General features: G+C 33.0%; 1 pseudogene; it reads right to left on the bottom strand.

The window, feature by feature from the left end:
• Window positions 1–14,318: 14,318 nt before the first annotated feature.
• The window catches only part of LOC101713749 (dimethyladenosine transferase 1, mitochondrial-like), a 28,953-nt pseudogene continuing 27,186 nt past the window's right edge, over window positions 14,319–16,085 (bottom strand).

Raw genomic sequence — 16,085 nt, 5'->3', positions numbered from 1 at the left:
AATAAACATGAAAAAGCGTTAAACATCACTGGTCATTTGAGAGATGCAAATGAAAACTGCTGATATTCTACCTCACCCCAGAATGAATGGCTGGTATTATGAAATCACTATTTTCTTTTATTTCTGCTATTGAAAACTTTTTTAATGTATAACTTTATTATCATTCACTATACACACACATATACAAAAAATAAATTATTCAAAGAAAAACAATGCAAGGGAAAAAACCTGTAATAATATTCAAATATAATAGAACTCAACCAAAGCAAAACTGAAAAGTACTTAAACATTTTTCCAAATAATTTTTAAAAATCATCTCAAGCATTAACAAGACATGAGAAGATTTGATTTGTTTTAGAAAGATTTTCAAAACTAATATTGGACAAATAGTGGTCTGAAGTAAAAAATTCTAATCAACTAGTAGACTCCACATAGGCCAAAATTTTAATTTAAATTTCAATACAGCCATGTGACACGTGATGGAAATATAATCTGAGAAATATGTTATTAGGCAATTTCATCCATGTGTATCTCAAAGTACCACACAGAGTGGCAGCTTCTATTGAAAACTTTTATTCCTCTTTTTCTTTCATGAATCAGCGTTTTGTGTGTAGATTTATGATTTTTGAAAATAAAACACCTTTACTTTTATTGATTTTTATTGTACTTTTTTACTATTCTAGGTTTTTTTCCAGTTATTTTCTTAGTTTTACTTTAAAATTAATGTGATTTTTTTTGTTTTATAAAGGTGGAAGATGTATCATTGTTTTAGATTATTAGTCTTTCCAATGCAATCATTTAAAGGTCTTGGTATAGCAATATCTCACTAATTTTGATGTGTTGTGTTTTCATTATAACACATCTAAAAATAATAGGCCATAAGTTTTTGATAAATAAACTAATATATGCCTACATATTTCATTTTTTCAAGGTATTTTATGATTTATGTTTCTGGTACAATGTATTATAGTCAGAAAACATACCTTAGTGTTTCAATCTTTTGGCTCTTTCAATCTGTTGAAATTTCTTTTATACTCCATAACATTGTCTTTCTTTCTTGGGGAACTATTTTATTAGCTTGGATGCTTTGTCCTATAAATAAAAATAGGATTAATAGAATTACCAGTCTCTTTTATACCCTTACTGATTCTTTTTATATTGACCTATCCAATAATGAATGAGGGAGTTAAAGTCCTGAATATTAATGCGAATTTACTTTTCTCTCCAGTTATAGCAATTTTTTCTTAGTTTTATCTAGTGCTCTTTTATTAGGCTCATTATGTATGTACAACTAATATACTAAGTACATGGATCTTATACTAAGTATATGGATCTCGCTGTATTTATGAAATACTGTCTTTTTTTCTCCTGAAGTTCTCTTTGTCTTAAAATTAACCTTATGTGACATTGGTACATTCAACTCATTTTCTTTAACTATTGTTCATATGGTATATCTTTTTCTATGTGATTATTTAAAATTATTTGGTTTTATTCGTTGTTGCTGTTGTTGTTGTTTTGGTACTGGGGATCGAACTTGGGACCTTGCATTTGCGAGGCAGGTGCCAGAACCACTGAGTTAAGTCCCTGGCCCATTATTTGTATTTTTGTGTGTAATACGAATACCTTGAAGATAACATTAAAATTGCACCTTATTTTTAAACTAGTTTTATAATCTCTTCCTCATATGTGGTGGTTGTATGTAAGGCTTTTAAATTGTTATTTTTAATTGTTTTTCTCTGGAGTGCCCAGTATTTTCTGTGGCAAATGACTTTTGAGTTAATCAAACATTTCTTGGCATTTCATTTTAATTAGATTTATAGTTATGCTGTGATGCTCACTTAATGATAGATTAAGTCTAAGAAATGCATCATCAGATGATGTTGCCACTATTTAAATATAAGATGTACGTATGAAAACCTGGAAGATATAGCTTACCAAACAACTAGAATATATGATATAAATTATTGTTCCTAGATTACAAACCTATGCATCATGTTAATGTACTAAGTATTGCATTACATTAAAACAACATGTTCAATGTTTCTGTTTTTAAATATAGGTAAACATACAAAAGACCCAGAAAAATTTGGTGTAAAACATTTTAACATGGTTTACATCTATTTATGACACTTAAAACGAATTGACCTTGCAAGATGGAAAGTTATTCTGGGTGATTCACTATATAATTCTTCAATAGGAAATTAAACTTAGACATTATACTTTTTTAGTTTATAAACTCATTCATTTTCAACCTTTTGACTCTTGTAATAACACTTAGCTTAAAATAAAACTCACTGTAAAGCTTTGCAAAAATATTTTTACTCATACATTTGTTAAGAGTTTTTCTATTTTTAAGTTTCTTTTTTATATTTACTACTTTTTAATAGTTTGATAAAAACTGAGACACGGACACATTAGATAGCTTGAGGACCATTAGTATCTATCTCTCTGTCTCCAGGGACAGTGACAGATGTGGACAGTTTGCCTTTGATGACAATGCCATCTTTTGGAATCCTTCCCAAGGTGAGGGTCTTAGCACTTCTCGAGCATATGTCACTCTTTTCAGAAATAAAATTATAATGTATGACCAAAATATTGCAGTGTATCACATGACTGTGTTGTATTTCTTTTTCCTGGTTACCCCAGGAATCATAAGGCAGGTCTTTAACTTATACCTACTGAGTGTCTTCAGTTGGGGAAGGACTACATGAAGTTTTGGGTATATGTATACCTAATTTATTTTTGTGAATTTTTTTTAGTCTAAAATGAAATTGGTCTTAATGATATATATTCAAAAATATGAAAAGAAATCAAATGATAATTCAAGTGTAATATACAACAAATATACTAAATAAACACTGGCAAAATTGCAAAAGTCAGGGAGAGGATACACAGCTTTGCAACTATATCAACTGACAAATACTTTAAAAATTCAGATATTAAAAATAATATGAAATACTAGATTCATATCTCAGAAGCTGCCATGACCAGAAATCCTACATTTACAACAGAAATTTTGTCCATTACCAATAAAATAAAACAGAAAGAACAAGATCTAAGTTCCACTAAAACCATTATAGCCTATCATTAATACAAATTTTAATATAATGCATAAGTAATGATTGTATAATAAATATTTATCAATTATTGAATTAATCTAACCCTAAGTGTAAAATAAATTTCTTTTTAGATTGAAAATGAGAGTACCTGATATTTTAAAGAAAATATTTGACCTTTTCCTCGTTCTTTAATCTTAGAGGATAAACATGCAGATACATTAATCATTTTCATTCTTGTGTAATTTATTTTACCATTTGCCTATGCAAATACTATTCTGTTTATATAATTTATACAATTTTACTTAAAATGATGACATTTTCCTCCTCTTTCTAGCAATCATTGAATAGAAACATTAATTTAATTTTTGATAAATTCACATATTAATTTTTGCTGATCCTGATTAAAAATTTAAATTATATTTTAATTAAAAATAATTAGCTTCACTAAGGAATAAGGATAGTCTAAAAAGGGGTCAGAAGATGTCATTGTTTCAGATTCTCAAAGTTATTAAACAACTATTGGTATAACAAGGAGGATTTTATGCACTAATATATGTGAAACCACTTTTTTAAAGGTATAGAAATTTTAAATGTTCTGTTGAATTGTCAATCCAAATTATGACTTTTGATTTCATTTTTATATGGTTTTTTTAGTTAGCCAGGCTTTTTTTTTTTTTTCTATCATAGTTTCACTGATGAGGAAACTGAGAAGTGCACACTCATCTACTTAATGATCTGTAGTGTTAGGTTCATTAACACAATTTTTGGCCTTGAGTTCATTGCTTTTTGAATTGTCCCATACAGCTTCAACTAAAGCATACATTCTCTTGACTTTGACTTTAACCTCATCTAATGAAGAAGTTTCGCTTTTAGAATAGGAGATCAGCAACGATCTCATTAGCAAATTCTTCAAGATAGAAAATCTCTTGGGTAGTTTTCATGCAGATCAGAAGCATGGCATGTCAACCAAAATAAAAAAAGTACCAAAAACCAGAGGAGGAAAAACAAGATGGTGTAAGAATAAATAAAAATCAAAAGACAAGAGTGCTACTTGGGGAGACTTTTAAAGATTCAGCTCAATATTGGTGGGAACTTGACTATACACAGGATGATATAATTGATGCTACCCAGGCTAGGTCTCTGCTGTTGAATTGAAAATAAATTTTTTAAAGATGTTTGATAGTTGAGATTGAAGCTCTGATATTTATTGGCCATGTGATGTATATTGTCGATATGCCCAATGTGAATATAGTATGTCTCTGCTTGGATTGGACAGAGTACAGGGAATTGAAGAATTCAGGGATGATATTTTAAAAAATTTTTTCTTTTTGCTTTGGTTTGATTTCTTCAAGAGGCTAGAGGTATCCCAAAACCCATAAGATAATCCCCAAAAGCTTTTGGATAATCTGTAATGTAATTAAGACCAAATTACCAATTCTAATGACCTGACTCCAAAGAAGCCAGTGTATGAAACTTGTCAGTTATGCAATACATTATTGAAGGATTTCTCTTTTTGGATCCATTCAGTCTCCTATAAGAAATAGAAATATAAAGATTTCATGTTAATCATTTTTCACATGCTTATTTGTGGTTTAGGCATATAAATAGTGTAAGAGTCTTACCTTTATATAAGAAATGGCATTGTAAATTGACTTTCTAATTATTTAGGAAAGAAAAAGATGAGCACTAACATACATGTTGACTATTATAAAGCATCTGATTAGAAAATTGAAAGAGATGTACTTTCAATATAAGGGCACACACTGTTATGGAGTAGAGAGAAGAAAACTGACTCTTGAAATGGGCTAAGGAAATTGAAAATCATAAGTTAAAATTCACACCTCAAGATAGTCTATTTTTAGGGACCATGGCCCTTTTAGCAATTTAGCACCTTATATTCCTTTTATCTTTTTCTTCCGCCCTACGGTAACAATAGCAGTAATTGTGAATGAAATATTTTGTCTTTCCTTGATAAAATCCATTAATATAGTATCTACGTTTTACTAATTCAGGTAAGCTTGGGATAAGCCATAAAAGGAAGTCTGAGAAAATTTAAAAAATAAATCATTTCCTTTTAAATAGCAATCACAAAATTATACCGATTCACACATTTAATATTTAATCAACTGTCTTTGAAAAGAGATAAGGTTGCTTTATTGGGGATACATAATTATTTGACTCAAAGGACCATGAAAAACAAGGCATAAATCCTTGATTTCTATGGGAAAGGTGGACCATAAACACAGAGGCTGTAACCCAGAAGAGCCAACTTTCCTGCTCCATCTCGACACTAACACAAAACATTGTTATCCTTGGAGTTTGCAGTTTTTATTTGTTTTTGACACATTTTAAAAAGATAAATGGTCATGTGGCCACACAAATCAATAGGCTTAGCAGTTGAGATTGTTAAATCTGGCTCAGGCTGAAGAAAAAGAAAACTGGACCCTTATCTAAAATCACTTTCAATGGTGAAATCCAGATAGATCCAATAGATTAAAGGGCCAAAAGTGAAGAGTCAAACAATACATTTAATAGAAGAAAATGTATTGTAACATCTTGTGATGTAGGAGTGAAGATTTTCTAAATAAAATCCGCAAACAGTGAACTATAAGGAATTCAATTACAGTTTCAAATAAAGGATTTGTCTTATACAAAGGACACCATGAATAGAGTAAAAAAAAGGAGATGATAAGAGTTAATACTTATGGAATACTTACTGTGTGCCTGGAATTACTGATAATATAATACATAGAATATTATGCCCATTTTTGCTGAAAAAATTGAACTTGTCAAATAATTTATTCAAGATTACCTGGATAATAAATGAAGAATCTATGTTTTTTACCATTATGGCACACAGTCTTCTCATGACCACATGAAAGAAATATTTACAATCTTAAAATTGTTAAGGGCTGACCAAGTAGAACATGGAAGTCATTAGCAGCAGCCACAACACGAAAGTAAAATACAAGCAAGGCTATATAAAAGCAATTTACAAAATTAAAACCATCAAAATAACAAGTGATTGTAAATCACATTAGCAAACAGAGAAGGGTAAATTAAGCAACAAGAACATATTCCTTAGTACTTCTTAAATTAGAAATTTAGAATAAAAGAGCTGGAGAATCCAAATTGATATTGGAATGTAAATTGATGTTGGAATATAAGAAAACACTGGATTACTGATGGGATTCAAGTCTATCATCACCATTAAGAACAATTATGGGACAATATTAAGCCAATTAAAGATTCATTTTCAATTGGGTATGTATCTCAAAGAAATTGTCCAATAGGACCTTCTAAGCCTGTGGATGTAGATGTAACTAGAACTGTTGAAAGCAATAGCGATAGCAAAAGTTTTAGCGAAGTATTTCAGCCTCAGCACACTAGTAAAATAAGACAGTTGGCAATTGAAGAAAGGGCTATACAGCCATTGTACAAGGACAGAGAGGGAATTATGAAGGAAAAATACAGTGACAAAAATAAAGTAAAAACAAGATAAAAGTCATCTTACAGTTATGAATTCAAATCAAATGTACTTCAAACAACAATACCTTATGAAAGTATGTACCAACAAAATAATACATATAAGATACTTTTGAAATGATAAATGTTGAATGAAAATAGCAAATGGATTTAGAAGAGCACAAAGCCTTCATTCAGTCAAAAGAAGGGCATTACATACACCAATGATCACAGTTCACCATGAAATACAAGGTGTAATTATTTCAAGCAATTTACACCCAAAGATGAACTAAAAAAGTGTAACTTTTCATTTATATTTAATGCTAAACAAAGGATATGTACTAATCACCTACTTCATTTTTATTTACTGAATGGGGTTTATGCATAAGTTTTATCTTATATTCTTTCCCATGAAAATACATGGAATAAAAATATTGCAGTGAAGAGAAAGTTTTTGATATGAACTGATCTATTAGGAACTGGCAGAAATGAAAGGTGATCCCAAATGCATCATTCCTTTGTAAATATCTTATTCATATCACTTCCTTTGCTAAAATTTTCAAAGTGTTTTCCAGGGAATAGTATTCAAATTTGAAGAAGTACAGGATAAAACAAGATTTCAATGCTGCAGCTTTTCCTAGGACCCATAATTCCCCAATATAGATAATTTATAGCATATTTCAAAGAAAAAACAGCACCACATGAACACAAAAAATTCCTATTTTTAGTCTATTAACAGATCAGGATTCATCAAATGTAATGGGAAAAAAGTAAAAACAAACAACAAACAAAACATTTTTTGCCATATTTTCCATACTGTTGTTCAAAGCTCTTGAAGCTAGACCCCCCTCCACACACACACACACACACACACACACACACACACAACCTTAGATGAAATCTTCTTGAGTTCTCATAGCTGTGTCCTCTTTCAGAGAATAAAAAGATATGTGGTCAGTTATATTCATACGCAGTTCAGTTTTGATTTAATCTGATCCCATGTAGAGTAATAATCAAAATATCCAAGCTTCTCTTAACAGTGAAGTTTTTTCCTGCCCCAAGTGAGATCTTGCTTTTGCCTGGCTGACAGAAGTGGGACTCTGTGGCTGTGTTCTCTCTCCATTCTTCTCTGCTTTTTGTTTCTACCCAACATCTTTGGATTAAGTGGAAGGACTAGGAAGGCCAGTTAACAGGAGCAAAGAAGATGTGTAACCCTCCAGATGAACGAGGACAGGGGATCAGATCACCCTGAATTGCACATCATAAGTATCTTTCCCATCTACTTCTGTCTTCTGATTTCTCTTCTCAACCAGAGGATTCAAACAAATCATGCCAATAATCTGCACAAAATCCTCTGGTTGTGCCTCATTCACTGAGTAGAACAGACAAAAACTTTGCGAGCTTGTATACAATCTAGATACGGCTCTCCCTATCACCCCATCTTCTATAACCCTACAGACCAACCCTCCACTCTCTGAAAGCTAGACCACCCTTAGTATCTGCCTTGAACAAAATGTCAGGTAACATTTAGAGGTCAACTACCTTCCCTATCCCAGTCTTCTCTGCACCACGGCAGCCAGCCTCTCACCCTCAACTTTTGTTCCATTGTCTCCAGGCTCCGCCAGACACATATTAAACATTTGGACTGGATCAATGGGAAACGTCTCTACGTGAGAAGAGTAAAATCCCTACTCCTCTGCCAAGAGAAGTGGAGAATAATTCAAGTAATGCAAGCCCCTCATTAATTAGTTCTTTATTCTTCCAGATTATTTAAGGCATAATTGACAAATCAAAAGTGTATCTTTTCAACGTGTAAAATGTAATGATTTGCATATACACACAGACACATATGAATGATAACCACAGCCATGTAACATTTTCATCAATTACAAAGTTTAAGATAATTAAAGATTTGCTCAATTTTCCTTAAGGGTTTAAAAGAAAAGACCCTGAAAATAAAATATAAGCTTTCAAATTATTATTTATGCATTGAAAGGCAATCACATATTTATTTGTTTCTTTAAAGTGTCCACTATGATCTTAATCCTATCATTAGGATTGATGATTTGCTAGCAAAAGATATTCTGAGGGGGCTCACATTTTAGTTGAAGGTAGACAGAGTACCTTTCTGTTAGTAATAGGCCCTTTAAGGAAAGCTAAGTAAGATGAATTAATCAGGAATTAAAGCATAGGCCCAATAACTGATTTTAAGACATGTTAACCTTTTCTAATATTAGAATATGCTCATATTGCTTTTAAGGTGTACATTAATTTAGTATATTTATGACATATACACTAAAGTACGTGTATATCTATTGAGTCATCTTTATATATAATTACAAGCAGAATGAATAATGTGACAATATATTTAATTTTATACATTATGCAAAAATATATACAATATGAATAATGCATGAAAATATATTTCAAACACATAATCTTTTAATAAGTTGTACTTTTAAAATGTTTCCTGCCATGTATATTAGTAGGATTTATTATGTTCAATTAACTCATTTTTTCTGCTTCTTTAAATTTGTAAGATTTTTAACGAACCAGGATTTTTACAGATTGATGGCTTGAGGGACGACTTACAATGTGTAGTCATAGGTTATATTTAAATCACTCATTTTGAGCTCTCCAGTTATATTCTAAAATAAATAAATAAATAAATAAATAAGTAAATCTCTGACTACAGATTTCCTTCCTCCTTATTTATAGTATCATAAACTTAAATGCTTCTCTGCATAAATACATATGTAAGGGTCTAGAGGAAAGTTTTGCTTCTAATGCAAATTTTTCCAATTGGAATATAGTTTCTCCATTTTCATGGTGAGTAAAAGGATACCCTAGATCAAAGTGCATTTTACAATTCATTTTCAGTGCTAGGTTAATTATAACAATTCCATTTTGTCGATGTGTGTCTTCTACTCCTTTCCCTTTTCACACATCTACTTCATCCAAGTTCAGGAAATGTCTAGGTAGAAAATTATTTCATCGTTGTCTTACTTAGTTTAAACTTCTTGTGAATTTATTTTCCATTTCCCTTTTTCTTTTCTGCCATGTTCAATAAGCAGTATTTGAATTTTCCATGATTCCATACTCTAGGACTCACAAATGTTTTAAGAAATGGGATTTATTTCATGTGCTTCACTAAATTTAAGAAGGAAAAAATATAATATACAAACAACTTTTATCCACATAATAAATTACAGAATCCATTTCCTAGCAAAAATGTTCCATTTCCTAGCAAAATAAATGTGTATAATGACACCCACCATAGAGAGTAACACACAACTATGTCCTCTATGAAAGGATCTTTATGTACTTTACAAGATTTATGAAGAGAAATCTCTCTAACCACCATTGAATGATACCATCTGTGGCTGGAAATACAACAGTTTAGCATCATAGAGAAAAAGGTACTGTGAACTACAGCTCAATGTCTCATGTGTCCCTGCATAATTAGAATGACTGAGAAAATGCTCCTTTTCCTGTTTAATGAATGAAACAAATACATTCTATAATACAAGTGCATGCAAGTGAAATTATTTATAATATCACTTCACAGAGATTACTATTTTTATATTTTATATTACATAAAACAGTAGTGTTTGACATATTAACCATTCATTAAAAAGCAATCATTATTATAATATGAATGATATTTTCAAAGGAATATTATATATCAAGTAAATTTTATTTATGTTACCAGAAATAACTATTCATCTTTTTTTCTGTAGGGATAACAGTCATCTTAGAAAGTAAATAGTATCTACCATTCCCATGTACCGTAATATATTTATTAAGAACACAAATGCCTAACAATGTGGAGCATTCCCTAAATTATGCACTTTAGTTATGTATGTAACTATTGCATATATAACATATATTTGTTATGTATGTCACAAATATTTAGTATATACTAGATATATATAAAAATACCATGACTTTATGGTAACACGTATTCAATATCATAAACTTGCCATGTGTGTAGTGATTCAGATAGATGACTGCACAAAAAAACACAGAAGAAAACATAATAAAAGTCCAAGTGTAGCTGGTGGCGCATTCCTATAATCCCAAGCACTCAGTAGGCTGAGGCAGGAGGATCACTGTGAGTTTGTGGCCAGCCAGTGCTTTCATGAGCAGGCTGAATTACATAGCAAGACCCTGTCTCACAAAACAAAAGGAAACCAACAAAAATCCAAGAACTACACCAAAAGTTATTTGTCTTTATATTGTAAGGGACCGTATGATCTTGTTGATGACTTTAGGCATTGCCGTCAATACCACAGCGGCAATACATCACTGCAACACACCAGAAGTACACAGGACTGACTGATCAGTGGTGCATGCCTCTCCCTACTCATGCAATGAGGCTTTGCAGACAGACTTTGCAATCTGCAGCTGGAACTCTCTGCCCAGTACACATAAGTGAGTCACAGGCAGAGGAAGCCAGCGCTCATCATTGAAAGTGTTCCACTGTGTCAATGGGATTCGTGTGAAGATAGTTACAGGAAACACATTCCTTTGGGTTCTCCATGAGAAACATTGTTTATGCCAAAATATTAACGCAAAGCTTCAGCTCAGTACGATCCTATAGTTTGTAATCCAGAGCTGTCTTTGTCCTCATTAATATTTCCTAGAGGACCAAATTCCTGAGTAATAGCAACATGTAGTTTGGAAGATTTGAAGTACATCTTTAACGTATCTGGTAAGCAAATAATGGATCAATCCCTTCAACATAAGATAGATAACAAGATATATTCTAAATGTTTAGGGATATATGGCAAAACAAGGGGGATTTCAGATTAAAAGTCATGATAGAAATGAAAATTTTATGCCTATTTTCCTACATATTCATTTATTTAAATCCTTATATTTTGGACAGCTGTTAGTTGTCAAGCACTAGGCATGGAAATTCCGGTCTAAGATGCTGAAATAAGGCATTTCTTTTCCAGAAGTTCAGGGTCTAGCAGGGAAGAGAGAAGCTTTAATAGACAGATTTAACCTTGTGTGATCACAGGATATCAGGATGTTGAGACAGTGTATGAAAGTTCAGAAGACACAGCTGGTAATTCTGTCCCAAAGCAGTGAGGAAGGCTTTGAATGCTGGAGAAGAAAGTTGCACATGTCCACCACTGACTTTTGGAGGACCCAAAGCTAGATTACAAATAGATTTCTATGCACCATATGCAAAATATTTCAAAGTTCCAAATCAAAGTAACAAGCTGCTAGGTAAAATGTATCTTACCATGCATTCATAACAATAATACAACAAATACACATTCAGCTATGATGTTCATATGACAAAGTCAGTCAAATACCACCAATGTCTCATACTTGCATTTGTCTTGGTATCCAGTAGACAGACTGTCTGATGAGTATTCAAAGCATATGTGGTATGTGAAGGATTACATATTTTGTATCAGTTTCCCATTATTACATATGAAATTGCTACAAACAGCATCATAAGACAGTATAAATTTATTATCTCATTTTTTATGGTTCAGAGATCTAGATATTGATTCATTGGGTCCACTGTTCATTCTGACCAGGTTGAAATCAAGGTGCTAACCAGTTCTCTAATCTTATTTTAGGGTTATGGTCCCCTTCCAGTCTCAGTAATGTTGGCAGAATTCAGTGCCCTGTGGTCATGAGATTGAAGTTCCCATTTCCTTTTTGGCTCTTAACATCAATTCATTCTCAATCTCCTAGAATCCTCTTGCATTCTTATCGATATATAACAAGTGTTTATGCCAGATGCCAGGAATGTAGCAAAATGCATTACAATAAGTGACTACATTTTTAAATCTTTTTATGAGTACATGTTTGCAGTATGTAATTATTTCATTTCTTGTGGGGAGTTGGTACATGTACATCACACACCTTAATTCTTTTTCCATCCACTTTCTCTCCCAGCCCTCCCTCCTACCTCCAACTCTTGTTCCCCTTCCCATTTGCAAAAGCTCTATTACCAATTTTTTCTTCAATTCTGTTTTTTTATCCCATTCCTTTCCCTCTCTTTGTCCTCCCTCCATCTGTTGTTCCCCTTGAAAAAGATCTTTCTACTTGCTATTATCTTTTATTTTGCTCATTGAATATTACATTAGCATTTAGGAAACACATACTTTATGATATTCTCTAATCATGAACTAAGAATGTTGATACAATTCTCAAAAATGAGAAAGAATTCTTTGATAAGGATGTCTACAAAATGTCTCAATGAGAAAATATCATAAAAGTAAAATATCAAAATATGAATTCCTGGGAAGGAAATAAATCTATACAATTTATTCTGGTTACAAGAAACGAACTCTCTTGTGTCGGTCAGCTTTGCCATCACAGGCACTCAATACCACAATTTAGAGGAGCCCAGGCCTGGTGGAACCAAGCTGCTCATGTTATGACAGCCAGGAAGCAAGACGGAGAGGCATAGTTCCAGTGAGAGGCACGCCCTCCAAAGTCACACCTCCAGTGCCCCTCATTCTCCAAGTGGGACCCACCTCCTACGAGCAGAACCCCATGATCCCATCACTGCTCCAGAAGTCTCTGGATCCAGTCAAGTTGACTAAGATTAATGGACACAGCTTCCATGAGCAAATTCATTGCTTTCTCTGTGACTCGCTTATTTTCATGGTAAGCACTAAAATCAAACAGACCCTAAATACTATTTTATGCATAAATTTTGGAACTTTGAATATATTTTTGCCACATATAACCATTCTAAAACAGATATTTTGCACTTTGCTATTAAACTAAAATGGATTTTTATTTCTCCAGCAAACAAGTGTAGCCATCAAGATTGCCCCGAATGCTGAAGCCTAATAGAGGTTCAACCCTGATTGTATCAAATGTTTTAAGATTCATAATTACTTTCCTGATTAATAGGGCAAGATATTTAGCACAGTATTTGCTGCCTCCTTCACTAGTATTTTTGCCACATGTAGGAGCTGTGTTACATCTCCGTTTACAACAAAGAAAAACCCTCATATATATGCTCATTTGTCTGTACAAGAATAAAAGATGAATTGGCTGACTTATTATGGGTATTTATCAGGTGATGAGCTACACCTCGATATTTATAACTTTTAATTCAGCTTGAATATGTGCAACTCTTCTAACTCTTCTAAAGTAGACTCTCATGTTATAAGCACTAAAGCTGTCAAAATTTGGTCCAAAGCAAAAGTAACTATCTATTGGCCTACTAATGGCTATGCTATGTGCTTGATGTCTTGAGTTCTCCCTACCATTTCACTTAATAATGCTTAAAATAAGTATGATAATAAATGTATATCATTGCTCTGCACAGGATGGAACTGAAGAACAGCTATTCATGTGCCTTTGTTCTTCCTGTGCAAAGGCTAGAATCAATATATAATGAAATCTCACCTACATTTCTTAAATGTAAGCGGTAGGTCAACAATGGAGAACACAGTGGCCTGGTAACTAAAAGATTTAATAAATGCCTAAATGCATGTTTAAAAACTAATCAAGCAATCTTTCTTTCCTTAGACTCTATGGTTGAAAACTTTGCTTTAGAGGTATTAGACTCTCATTGTAAAACTCATAAGTAAAAAAATTAAGACTTGAAATCACGAAGTCATTTTTATCACTTGAATTTATCTTCTGACTTAGTGATTGATGAGTACTTGTTAAAATTGAGTAAATGTTATTTCTTTTTTTTTTCCTGGTCACTGGTATTTTATTGTCATTCTGCAAAGAGAAGCACACACAGAGGCAGCTCCACACTGTGGAATCAATCCGTCAGGCTGCAAGCCCCTAAAGCGGCATCTAGAGTCCGTAACTCTCTTTCTCCTCCTTTTTCTGCTGTTTGTCTTTTCTTTGCTTGAGCTCTTTTCTGAAGTTATAACCAAAAAGCTGTTGGTCTTCACCACACATTTTTCTGTATATGTATATGTCACAGAGGCTCCTAAAGTGCAATATAGAGAGCTGGGTGGGCCGAAGAGTGGGATCTATGTTCGCCAACTCTAAAAGCTTCCCCGTGCTTTCCAGGCGCTGAGCTTCCGGGAATACCATGACCAGCCCTCGGTGGCAATATTTCCTTTGGAACTGAAACACATTCTGAATGACTTTTGCCACCAGCTTGAATGGTTGTTCTATTTTGGGCTATATCAGGGGTGTGAAGTGCACCACTCCCACGTCCACCTCTGGTTTGGGAACAAAAGCTTGACCTGGAATGGTAAAGATGTGCTTAACCTCGCAGAGATACTGGGCCACAACTGAAAGGCGACTGCGCTATTTGCTTCCTGTAGTGGCTACAAGTCTCACAGCCACTTCCTTTTGAAAAGTCAAAGTCATCTGTGTTCTCCCATAATCAAAAGGTCCGTTTCTATTAGAAATGTTTTCAAGCCACTTGATAATCAGTGGAGTTGAAACACTAAAAGGCAGATTTCCAATAATATGTACATTTGGAGGATTATCCTCCCAGGGTGTTTTAAGACTTGCTGGAAAAGACTTTTCTATCATAAAGGTCAACACGTGTCCATGAACAGTTTTCAGTTTTCCAGGTGCTGTAATCCAGGAATAAATCGAGTGTCCTTTTCAACCACTAGAAGTTCAGCAACACTGGCATTGAGAATGGATCTTGTGATTCCTCCTGGCACAGGGCCCAGTTCATAAACATAAGCATTTGTCAGATTTCCAACTTTCCTTACAATTTTATCTTGTTCAGTCCTATTTCAGTGTCTGACTTTGCAATGACTGATGTTCTTGTGTTCACAGCCACCTTTGCTCACAGATGACCCCTTCTTCCCACCCGAGTAAATGTTATTTCTTAAACTGATTTTTTTAAATTGCCAGTTTTTTCTACATAATGATATATATATTTTTCATTGCAACTATGTATGGAATTTTTGTTAAGAAGTCAATAACATAAAATGTTTTAGAAATAGGTTATTTTGAGATTGAGGTATACATGTTTTTTCCTGAGTTGTTGAAAACATTATTTATGTCAGTCACTATTACATTTCCATTTACCACGTAAAAGCTAAACCACTTAGTGAGGTCATTGCTCATTACCCACAGTTCATCGAGCCTGACCAGTAGTTTAAAAACCCCAGGAAACCTAATTAGAAAATCAGAAATAAGAGAAAGGAGTCCAATCACTTTTTGTTTTCCTTCCAGTACTGTACCACAATATAACAGAGTGTCAAAGAAGGGAAAATATATATATAACATAAGGCAGTACAAATTATTTTCCCTGGAACTGAGAACCAAGCTTTTTATGCTGATGATCAAATCTTTAAATTTTCTCCAACACTAATCATAAATTCAGATTGTTTCAGAAACAGTATTTTTTACTTAATGTTTATTTTATTCTACTTTTTTCTTAAAGGTTTAAATAATATCCATTGAAAAGAACATTATCAAATACTGCAAAAATAAATGGACCCACGTCAACAACATGTGACTGAGCAACTCGTATTCTATATCTTTAAGGAGTTGGTTTTGGGTGGTAAATGCAGAGTCAGTTCCTAGGGTACATGTGCTGACCACCCCACAACTGCCCCACAAACTGGCTATAAAGCTTCCTGTCAG

Source organism: Heterocephalus glaber, unplaced genomic scaffold, assembly GCF_053883595.1.
Source record: "Heterocephalus glaber isolate CG9 unplaced genomic scaffold, H.glaber_assembly_v1.0 deba00001608, whole genome shotgun sequence".
Classification (NCBI taxonomy): domain Eukaryota; kingdom Metazoa; phylum Chordata; class Mammalia; order Rodentia; family Bathyergidae; genus Heterocephalus; species Heterocephalus glaber.
The sequence above is the reverse complement of the archived record's forward strand: the minus strand, read 5'-3'. Positions and strand labels throughout refer to the sequence as shown.